At 56.7% G+C, this 9,731-nt stretch overlaps 1 protein-coding gene across 8 annotated transcripts in view; it reads right to left on the bottom strand.

Annotated features, from left to right (window-relative positions):
• ADCYAP1R1 (ADCYAP receptor type I) overlaps nucleotides 1-1,950 on the bottom strand; it is a 58,976-nt gene extending 57,026 nt beyond the window's left edge. For 7 of the 8 annotated variants that reach the window (XM_046670484.1, XM_046670486.1, XM_046670487.1 and 4 more), the window contains exon 1: nucleotides 1,139-1,454. The gene's annotated coding sequence lies outside the window, so the exon portion shown is untranslated. Of the gene's footprint in view, nucleotides 1-1,138; nucleotides 1,455-1,783 lie in introns of those variants that run through there. The other variant, XM_046670485.1, reaches the window with a different exon arrangement.
• Nucleotides 1,951-9,731: the final 7,781 nt, after the last annotated feature.

Below are 9,731 nucleotides of genomic sequence, written 5' to 3'. Positions count from 1 at the left end.
CCCCCCCCCCCCCCCCCCCCCCCCCCCCCCCCCCCCCACCCCGCGCAGGGCTGCTCACAGGAAAAGCCAAATGCTGTGTCTCAGTTTTCGGGTTTTCTTTTTTTTTTTTTTTTTTTTTTGAGAGGAACTGGCTTTGTGGGGCACTGTGTGGCTGGGGGAGGTAAAGAAAGTGGAACTGACGCATCTGCACTAAAAGCTTAGAAATGGTCTGGAGAGTGAGCAGGGGTCTACCACCCCCAAGAAGCATCTTCCAAAGGGGGCCTGAGCAGCTTCCAGGGGGTTGGCTCCACTCCCCAGCTCCTTGTGAAATACAATTGGCTTCTGGCTGGGCTCCCTGCTGAGCCCTAACCCGCCCCCCCCCCCCCCCCCCTGCCCCGCCCCTCCTGCAGCTGCCGCAGGAACCTGTGCCTTGAAGGGGACGGGCAGGGGTCTCGGGCCGGCCAGCTTCAGCCCGGGAGACGAGCACCTTTCTCCCACAGGCCGCCGCAGGGTGTCTCCTAGCGGGACCCCCCAAGCCCATGCATCCTGGCCCCGGCCCTTCCGCGCCGCGGGAAACCGAGGGACAACGCTCTTTTGAACAATCCCGAATGTTTCACCATAGCGGGGGCATTCTACGCTGGCTCCTACCCCACACCCTACCGAGCACATCGCTTGCCCACCCCTCAAACCCGGTGAGGACTGCGGTACCCAGCCCTCGGCGACCCACCAGCGTCGCCTTCCCAGTTCGCGTAGGCGCTTCCGTCTGCCTCGGGAGCACAGAGACAGGTCCCTCTGGCCGCAGAGCCTTCCCAGCCCCTGGTTCTCGGTTCTCAGCACCCGGAGGGGCGCGAGGTGGCTAGGCCGACCCCACCCCCTTGGGGGGTGCAGGGATCTGTCGCCCCAAGCGCGACCCCCAGACACGGTGGGGGGGGTCAGACTGTCGCGCAGGAAGGGAGCAGCGGCGGGAAGGGGCTTCGTTTGGGATTCGGGAGATTGGCCCCGCGCTGGCCCTGGCCCACTCTCCGTCGGTGGAGGACGCAGTGGAGACCGCCGAGCTGGAGTGGGGGGTCTGCGGGCCACGAGGGGCGAAGGTTCTAGAGTCGTGGGTGGGGGGGGCGGCCGGGGCGTGGAGGGGCAAGGGCGGCGGGGCGGCCCTTACCTGCTCGCGGCGGGGCCTCGCGCGGGGCTGCGGGCTGCCCTGCCGGCCGGGCGGACTCCGCGGCGAGGGAGCGCAGCGGCGAGTCCGCGCCCCGCGCCGCCCGGGGACGGGGAGCGTGTGCGCCGAGGAGCGCGCGCCGGGCCGGGGCTCCGCGTTCTGTGGCCGCCGGCGCCCGCTGTCCGCGGGTCCCTGCGCGGCGGCGTGTGCGTGTGCGCACGCGGGGACCGCGCTCGCCTGGAGCCGCCGCCGCCGCCGCCAGTCGCCGCCCGGGGCCCGCGCGCGGCACCCCCCGCCCGCCCTCGCCCTCCCGGCCGGGTCTGCCTGCGGGAGAGGCGCCGCCAGGCCTGGGGCAGGAGGGAAGCGACCGACCACCGCCTCCCCCGCGCGCTTCGCAGGCTGGGGGGTGGGGTGCAGGCCAATGGGCGCCCGGGGGAGGGGTTAGGCCGGGGAGGGGGCCGGCGGGGGTTTGGAGGCCTCGCCGCAGACAAGAGCGGGAGCTGAGGCGCGGAGACCCTGGGGGCGAGGATGCGGAGGCGACGCCCCCCTCTGTCGCCCCGCTTCCGGGGCTCGGAGTCAGGCCTTTCCCGGGGCTCACCGCCCTCCTTTCCACCCTCCCTAAGATACCCGGCGCGAGAAAGCCCTCACCTTTCTCTCTCCCACGTCCTCATGATTCCGTGTCTGTCGGAGCCTGTTCCTCCTCCTCCGAGAAGCCTTCCTTACCGGGCAAGTCCCAGACTCTCCTTGGGCTCTCCTTTGCTCCCACAGCCCAGTCCTGGGAAGGTCAGCTAGCTTGGGGTGCTTGCCTGGATGTCCTCAAGTGTGATCTCCTGGAGAAGCCCTCTATGGCCAGAAAAGGCTGGGGCGGGGGGCCGGAGGGGGGTGTCTTACAGGGGTGCTTACAGTAACTGAAAATGATACTGCTCTGGAGTCAGCTGTCTGGGCTCCAGTCCCGGCTGTGCTCGGGCTAGCGCTGTGAACTTGGGCGGGTGGCTTGACCTCTCTGAACCTCAGCTTCCTCACTGGTAGAGCCACCTCTCCCCCAACCCCTCCCTCTTGACAACAGCGTTAAATAAGAATGGAACACACGCCCCATAATAGGTTTTCGCTGACTTTATTTACTCACTCGTGAATAAATTACTATTGCTTCTGTTGTTGTGGTCCTGCTGAATCTCTTCCTAGTACAGGTGGGAAAATTAAGGCTTGATAAGGAGAACTAAACAGGTCAAGGTCGCGCGGCCAGTCAGTGATGGAGTGCAACCCTAGCTGAGAACAATTAGTTACCACTCCCAGGCAGAGGACTTGCCCTCTGTTCACCCCACCCACCATCCCACTGCCCCCACCTGTCCCTGCTCTCAGTCTCTGGTCACCGTCCCAGGCATCAGTATCCCAAGGGCTCCCTCAATATCCCCATCCACAGTTATGCTACCAGGCTCTGCCCTTCCCCACTCAAGTGAGTCATCGTCCAGCCTCCCTGTGGGCCCAAGTTTTGGGTGTGGCCACCTTATTGGGGAAGCCTCCAATTGGGGAAGGAGGAGGGAGGAGAAAGAGACTTGAGCCTTTCCTTGGGGATTCCAGGCCAAGTGAGGAGAAGAGGTCTGGAGGATGGAGCAGGAGTCCATAATGGAAACTTGAAGGGAAAGCAGCTGAGGCCCCAGAAAGAAGCGAGGAGTACCCTGGGTCTGCAGAGTGAGTTGATGGTTTTTCTTTACCGCACAGAAGACACTGGCTCCGCTGGTATACCACACTGTTGATTTGCATGACTTATATTCCTTTCAGTCCAGGAAAGCTTACTGGAGGAGGAGACTGTTAGTCTTTCTCTGTATCAATAAGGAGTGGGACCTCTCTAGAGAGAAGAGGGCCAGGTGCTGTGCTCGAGTCAGACAGATAGGACTTCCCTCTGGACCTGGCTACACCCCTTCCTAGCTTGTCGCCCTAACCCTGGGAGCCTGCTTCCTTCATCAGGCTCCAGCCAGGTGTTGTGATGATCAACTGTGATGCTATGTGTGAAAGTGCTCCGTAAACTGTGAAATGTCAGGAGCGGGAAGGAAGGGCTGCCAGGAGCCTCAGAGTCAGGAGGGAAGCGTGGAAGGCAGGCTGTTGGGGGCTCAGGCATGTGAGGAGGAGTGGAAACCAAAGTCACCTAGAGCAGGCCAGCTCACCCTGGAAACATCCACAGTCAGGCCCCCAGATGAGGTCCCCATAGCTCTGAGGTTCTGCATTCAGTTCCAGGTTTATCCCCTTTCCGATACTCTTAGTTCTCCAGGTCCCCCTCTGGAGGGGGCTCTGGGTCCCCTGCTCTCTGTTCTGTGTCCTCAGATGTATCTTGGTGTGGGCAGTGAGCAGGTAGCATGGTGCCAGACTCGGGCACACCTTCCTCTGCCTGGGCAACCAGACAGACAGTGAAGGAACCCAGCGGTCCTCTGCTCACACCCTTTCCCTTCGCCTGTTCTCCCTTTGTTTCAAGGTCCCTGGCCAGAGGGTGAGCTCCTAGCCAGCCACAGCTAGGGGTCAGTCAGGGCTCTGGGTACCACTGTGCAATTCGTGCCCTGCACAAAAGGACCTGGCCAAGGGGCAAGTAGGGGTGGAAATCCAGCTCCTGCTCTGTCCACCGCCCACCAAACCAGGCATGCAGAGTCTCCCCAAAAGGGGCACTTTTTCTAGTTGCTCCTGGCGGGAGCGCCTCCAGTTCTCTCCAAGGTGCTATATGGCCTAGCAGTCCTTGCAGATGGCTTCTAATCCCAGCCCTACCTAATAGCAGCGGCCTGGGTGAAGCAGGAAATAGGCAACAGAGCTGGGATCCAAGGGGGTTGCCTAGTCCCCTTCTCTATGAATAAAGTGCCGGAGCCTAGAGGGACCACAGGACTAGCCCGAGGACACATAGGTAACTTTCTTATCAGACTGGGGACTAACGCCCACATCCTAGTTCCCAATTTAGTCTTACTCTACCCCTGGGGGCTGCCCCATCATGCCGGCAGCCCAGGAGACTGTTCTCTACCCCTCCCGGCATATGGCTCTGGTCTCTCTTGCTTCTCCTCGAGCAGGAGCTACATCAACTCTGTTGCCCAGACTAGGCGTTCTCAAGGACGGGGCCAGGTCTCCCTGTTCCTCCAAGCCAGCCAGCCCATTCTCACCCTGCCTGTCTGGCTTTGGGAAGACTGGAGGCCGAGGGACCACCCTCGGGAATAGTCTTCTCCCAGAGGACCCCTTGCATTGCCATCTGTCCCCTCCAGAGGGAGGCTGGGGGTCTCCTCAACAGCTTTTCCCTCCCCTGAGGTGCTCACTACCTCATCTCCTTTTCATAAGCCAGCCAGCCAGGCGGGCAGCAGCTGAAAAATATGGGTTTTAATTCAATTTTCTGAGACGTGGCCAAGGGAGATGGATGCCAGGCTGCCCTACCCAGCATCCATCTCTCCTGAGTAGCAGTTCCCTCCATGACTCCTGGCCCCCCACCCCACCCCACACCACCCCACCCCACCCTGGCCTTATGCTGCTCAGGCAGAGAGCACAGCACATTTGAGGACACCAGGACATTTTTATTGTAGATAGCTGACATTTGCTGAATGCTCACCTCGTCTTGGGCCAGTGCTTCTCAACCCTCCTGGTGCTACAGAATCCCTGGGGAGGTGTAAAAATATACTCGTGCCCGGGCCTTACCACCCAAGACCATTAGACAATTGGTCTGTGGTGAAGCCTGGACCAAAGTATTTTTTTAAAGCTCCCCAGGGGATTGTAATGTGCAGCAAGGTTCAGAACCACTGTCCTAGGTCCTCTGCTAAAGGCTTTACATGTGAGTGTCCCAAGGTGGCATGCTCATGAGTCCAGAACTGGTTAGAGATGTACTCAGGTCCTGTCCTCAGCATCCTGGGCAGCTATAAGCAGCCTGCTCCGTTTTCCCCAGGACCTAGATACATGTTTTGTTTTCTACATGCTCCAGGATGTGAAAAGGATGGAAAGTAACTGCCTTACCTGCATTAGCCGATTTAGTTCATATTTGGGGAATGTCATGGGCCTTGAAGGCCAGGCTGTGGAGTATGTGTCTCTTTCCATGGAAGAGCAAAATGCTGATCCTGAGTCACCAATCACTAGCCAGTGGAGCTAGAGGCCTCGATTGTGCAGCTCTGGGCAAAGTTTGATCCAGAAGGCCCTCTGGTCATCTTCTGCATCTGTGCTGGTGTCGGACGGCCAGGGAGACTCTCAGAAGCCCCAGGTCCCTCAGGGAGTGCCCGCTGGAAGGCTTGGAAATACCATACAGCAAGCAGCAGGCAGGCTTTGGAATGCTCAGCTCCATGAAGGTGTGTAAGCCATGCCCATTGCTCCATAAAAGTCCCCTCTCCCCCGGATACAAAGGCTGCAGGGACGTACCAGGTGGCAGGGCCCAGGCTCCCTTGGGAGAGCACTCATTCCAGAAGCAGGGCACCTTAGGTCAGGTGCACTCTCACCCCTGCCCTCTCATCCAGGAAGCAACATCCTCATCAGATGGTCAGTGCCATCTAGAGCCTTTTCAGTTATCCCATGGACCCTTGGAATTCTCTAAGAAACCAAAGCAGTGAACATCAGGCTGCCTGGATCCATGTTTTTCAAACTGTGTTCTAGAAATCCTTGAAGCTGCCTCACCAGAAGCCTGGAGTACAGAAGGAAGAGAGACCCATCTTCAGAGCTGCCTGGGAGCACCTCAGAGCTGAGGAGTCCTGAGTCCTCTCTGTCCCACCCCACAGGGCATGGCGATGGGTCAGGAGGAACAAGGGAGGACTGTCCGGAGTAGGGGGAGGTGGGACCAGGAGCCCAGGGATTTGGAGCCCTAAATTCTAAGTGCAGACTTGACTGGTTAGCACGCCCCATTTCACAGGTGAGGCAAATGAGGCTCAGAGAGCAGAAATGATTGGCTCAGAGTTACAAGGCTAACTAGTGGCAGATCTCTGGACTTTCAGGCCTGTACTGTCTCCCCTGAACCATGATAACTCCTAGAAGAGAGGACACACGTCTAGGGAAGCGTGGGTGTATTGAGGGTAGGGTGGCCAAATAAGTAATCCCTTGAAGACCGGAGTAAAAGTGAGAGATTCACGTGACGAGCCCTCAGTCTCCTTCCCCCACGTACACGGATACTCGAATGCAGCCTCATGCCCCGATAAGCATACGCCCAAATATACCTTCTTATCGCTGCACGGGAGTGTACTCTGCACACATACACACGTGCACTTCCATCCAGTACGTACGCCCAGAAGAGGGTTTCACATAGTGTCCAAGCGCGCACACGCGCACAAACAAGGCTGCCATCCATCCACAAATCTGCAGTATGAAAGTACATCTTCTCCACAAAGACAGAGATGTTTTCCTTCCTGCAGAACTGCGTGCAGGCAATGGGCCTCTCGGCGGAGGTAGAGCTCCATCACTGTCAGGCAATTCTCATCAGACAGTGACATTTCACATTCACCCTCCCAAGTCCCCTCCCTGGGGACTCCGCTGTTTACCCATGGGAATAACTATCCTGCAGGGGACCCTGGTTGCGGGAGAAAGCACTATTCCCATTCTCATCTCCAGATCTTCTCCATCCACAGGGCTTTCTTTTCTTGTCTCTACCATTCCCTTCCTCCATCTTCCGCACACTGCGGAGTTGGTGTGTAGTACTCTTCCGCCGCAGGAGGACCCCTACAAACGGGCTGTATTGTGTAAGTTCAAGAGCCATATTGCGCATGCCCTGCGGTCTGATTGCTAGGGGCTCGTTCACTGCCCCGGATGTGGCTCCAGGTCCTGTTAGGGCAGAAGCCCGCACCCGTCCGCCTGCCCTCCCCTCCCCCTCGCAGATCCCACAGTCAAGGCCAGGTCCCACTTGCTGTTGCTCCAGTTTCTTCGGAGCCTGACTTGGCTGCCTTGAAAATAACAGTGCACCCGGCCCAGTCTAAGTCCTGACTTCAACACAGGGCCTCGGCAAGCACGGAGGTGTGGAAATTACACATAATTCGTGTGGGAGGAGACAGCAAGCGTGAGGCATGGAGACAGCCGTTCCCAGAAAAGCAGCTCAGGATAATAGGGGGCCTGTGACAGGCTGAGCCCCAACTTGGTGTCATGCAAACGATGCTGATAATTATATTAAAAGTAGTGCAAATAGAACGTTCTTTGACGACCAACTTTGGGAGCAGGTTGGCAGCTGATGAGATCATCCTTCGCCATGGCTAATGGGAGCATTGTCTGCAAGGAATTGGCTGGGCATCAGGCCCTCCAGGCCCTGAGCAGGAGCTGGGAGGATAGTTGGAGCCGACAGGATGGGGTTGACCCAAGGCCTTGCGTGCGCTCAGGGGCTGATTTGCATAATCAGGTTTCTCTTGCTGCATAACAAGTTTCCACAAACTTAGGAGCTTAAAACAACACACAAAGATTATCTCATAGTCTCCCTGGGGCATGAATGCAGACGGGGGGGCGGGGGGGGGGGGGTCTGCTGCTCAGGGTTTCCCAAGACTGTAATGAGTGTCATCTGGGCCTGAGGGCTTGTCTGAGGCTTGGGATCCTCTTCCAAGATTGTCGGCAGAGTCTGTCCTTCATGGTTGCAGGACTGGGGCCCTCAGCTTGCAGAGGGCTCCCACCGCCCCCACCAGGCAGCCCTCTTCACAGCATGGCGGTTTGCTTCTTCAAGGCCAACAGGAGAGAAACGGCTGCCTCTGTGTCTCTAACTTCTAGACCCTCTTTTAAAGGGCTCGTCTGATTAGCTCAAGCCATCTCAGGAAAATCTCCCTTTTGACAAACTTAAAATCAACTCATTAGGGACTTTAACAACATCCGCAAAATCCCTTCCCCTTTGCCACATCACTAGCCTACCCAGGAAGGTAAAATCCCGTTATATTTGTAGGTCCCGTCCACATCCAAGAGGAGGGGCTTGTATGGGCTTGTACACAAAGGGGCAGGCATCTCAGGGACCTTACAATTCTGTCCACTACAATCCTGTCACCTCACCTAGGGGCTGGAACGTGAGGGCTGGGGTAGGGACACCCATTGACCCAAGCACCCTGAGATCAGAGCCTGTGTTGTCTTGTTCCATCCCCACTGCTTGGCATGAAGTCAGTGCTCAGGAAATATTTATTGATTGCAACAGTGAGTCACCAACTCCTACCTCCATTGTACAGGTGGGGAAACCACGGCCCGGAGAAGGAAAAGAACTCTTTCAAGTCATCTGAGTCCACAGGTGACAAAGCTGAAGCGGTGATAAGAACTTCCATTTGTGGAGCGCTCATTCCACGCCAGGCACGATGTCCGCTTGTTTCACCAGCTCCTTGAACATCATCAAGCTGTATGATTAGGGATTCTGATTATCCCAGGTTTACGGATGAAGAGACCAAGTCTCAGGGAGGTGAAGTCACTGGTCCAAAGATGCTGCCAGCACAATCACAAAGCCGTGTCTCCGGCTCACTTGGCTTGATTCCGACGTCCCTGGCATTCCCTTTTCTACGCTGTGTGGCCTGTGTCTGCAGGCAGCACAGCCTGAGAGCAGCACCAAGAGGCCGGATGTGCCGAGATGGTCAAGGATGCTTGGCCGCCTTCCCCCATGCCTCTGCCCACCGCTCCCCCTTCCTTCCCAGGGGGATTAAGTCATCACTCTCTTTCACACTGAGCCACCTAGGGCCTGACAAGGGGGGTGGTATTTCTAATTACTCATATTTAGCCAGCCTGGTTAGTCCTGTCACAAAGGCATTGTCTCTTTTAGCTCTTTCCTTTGTGTTCTGAGGACACTTCTCTGGAAGGGAGGGGACCCATCTCTATGACCGGAGAGGGGAGGACTCAGGGGAATCTACTTCGAGTGGGCAAAGGGGTCTTTTATGACCACAGAGCAAGCATCTCTCCGAGCTTGCCGCCTCCCGCCAGATGCCCACAGGAAGCCTTCTTCCGGCCCTGGAGCACAGAGACTATGGGTCCTCCATATTGGAAGCCAGGACCTGGTTCACTCCCCAGATGTGCATATGCATTACCCCCTCGCCTTCTGTCAGTCTCTGGTCAAATGTCCCTGCCCTCCGAATGTGATGGCACCCCCACTCCATCACGCTCCACTCCCTTACCCTGCATTATAACACAATGGTTAAGCATAGATTTGGAGCCAGACTGCTGGGTTCAAATCCTGTCTTTGCCCCTTGGACAAGATATTTGACCTTCTGTGTCTCAGTTCCTGCATCTATAAAGCGGGACTAAACAATAACATCTACTTTTTAACATTTTTGTAAAATTTAAATGTTAATTTATATAAAGCATTAGCACCGTGTCTAGCACAAAGTATGTACAATAAAGTATTAATTTTGCCCTTTTTACTCTTTTTCTTTATAGCACTATCACTGTCTGACGTGTTGCGTATTATTTGTCTATTCGTTTAACAGTCATCTCCTCTAAGAGAATGGAAGCCGCTCGAGGGCAGGGTCTTTCTTTGCTCATTGCTCTTTTTCCAGCATCCAGAGGAGCTGGATGGTGTTTGTTGACTCGGTGAGTGAATCCCACCTTCCCTCTTCCCAGGCAGGACTTCCGTTTCTCTCTGCACTCTTTGGAAGTTCTAATGTAAAGAGAATGAAATGCAGCTTCTGTGCCCACGTCCTCTTCTAACCTCTGTCACCCTGATTCA

This window comes from Equus quagga, chromosome 8, assembly GCF_021613505.1.
Source record: "Equus quagga isolate Etosha38 chromosome 8, UCLA_HA_Equagga_1.0, whole genome shotgun sequence".
Classification (NCBI taxonomy): domain Eukaryota; kingdom Metazoa; phylum Chordata; class Mammalia; order Perissodactyla; family Equidae; genus Equus; species Equus quagga.
The sequence above is the reverse complement of the archived record's forward strand: the minus strand, read 5'-3'. Positions and strand labels throughout refer to the sequence as shown.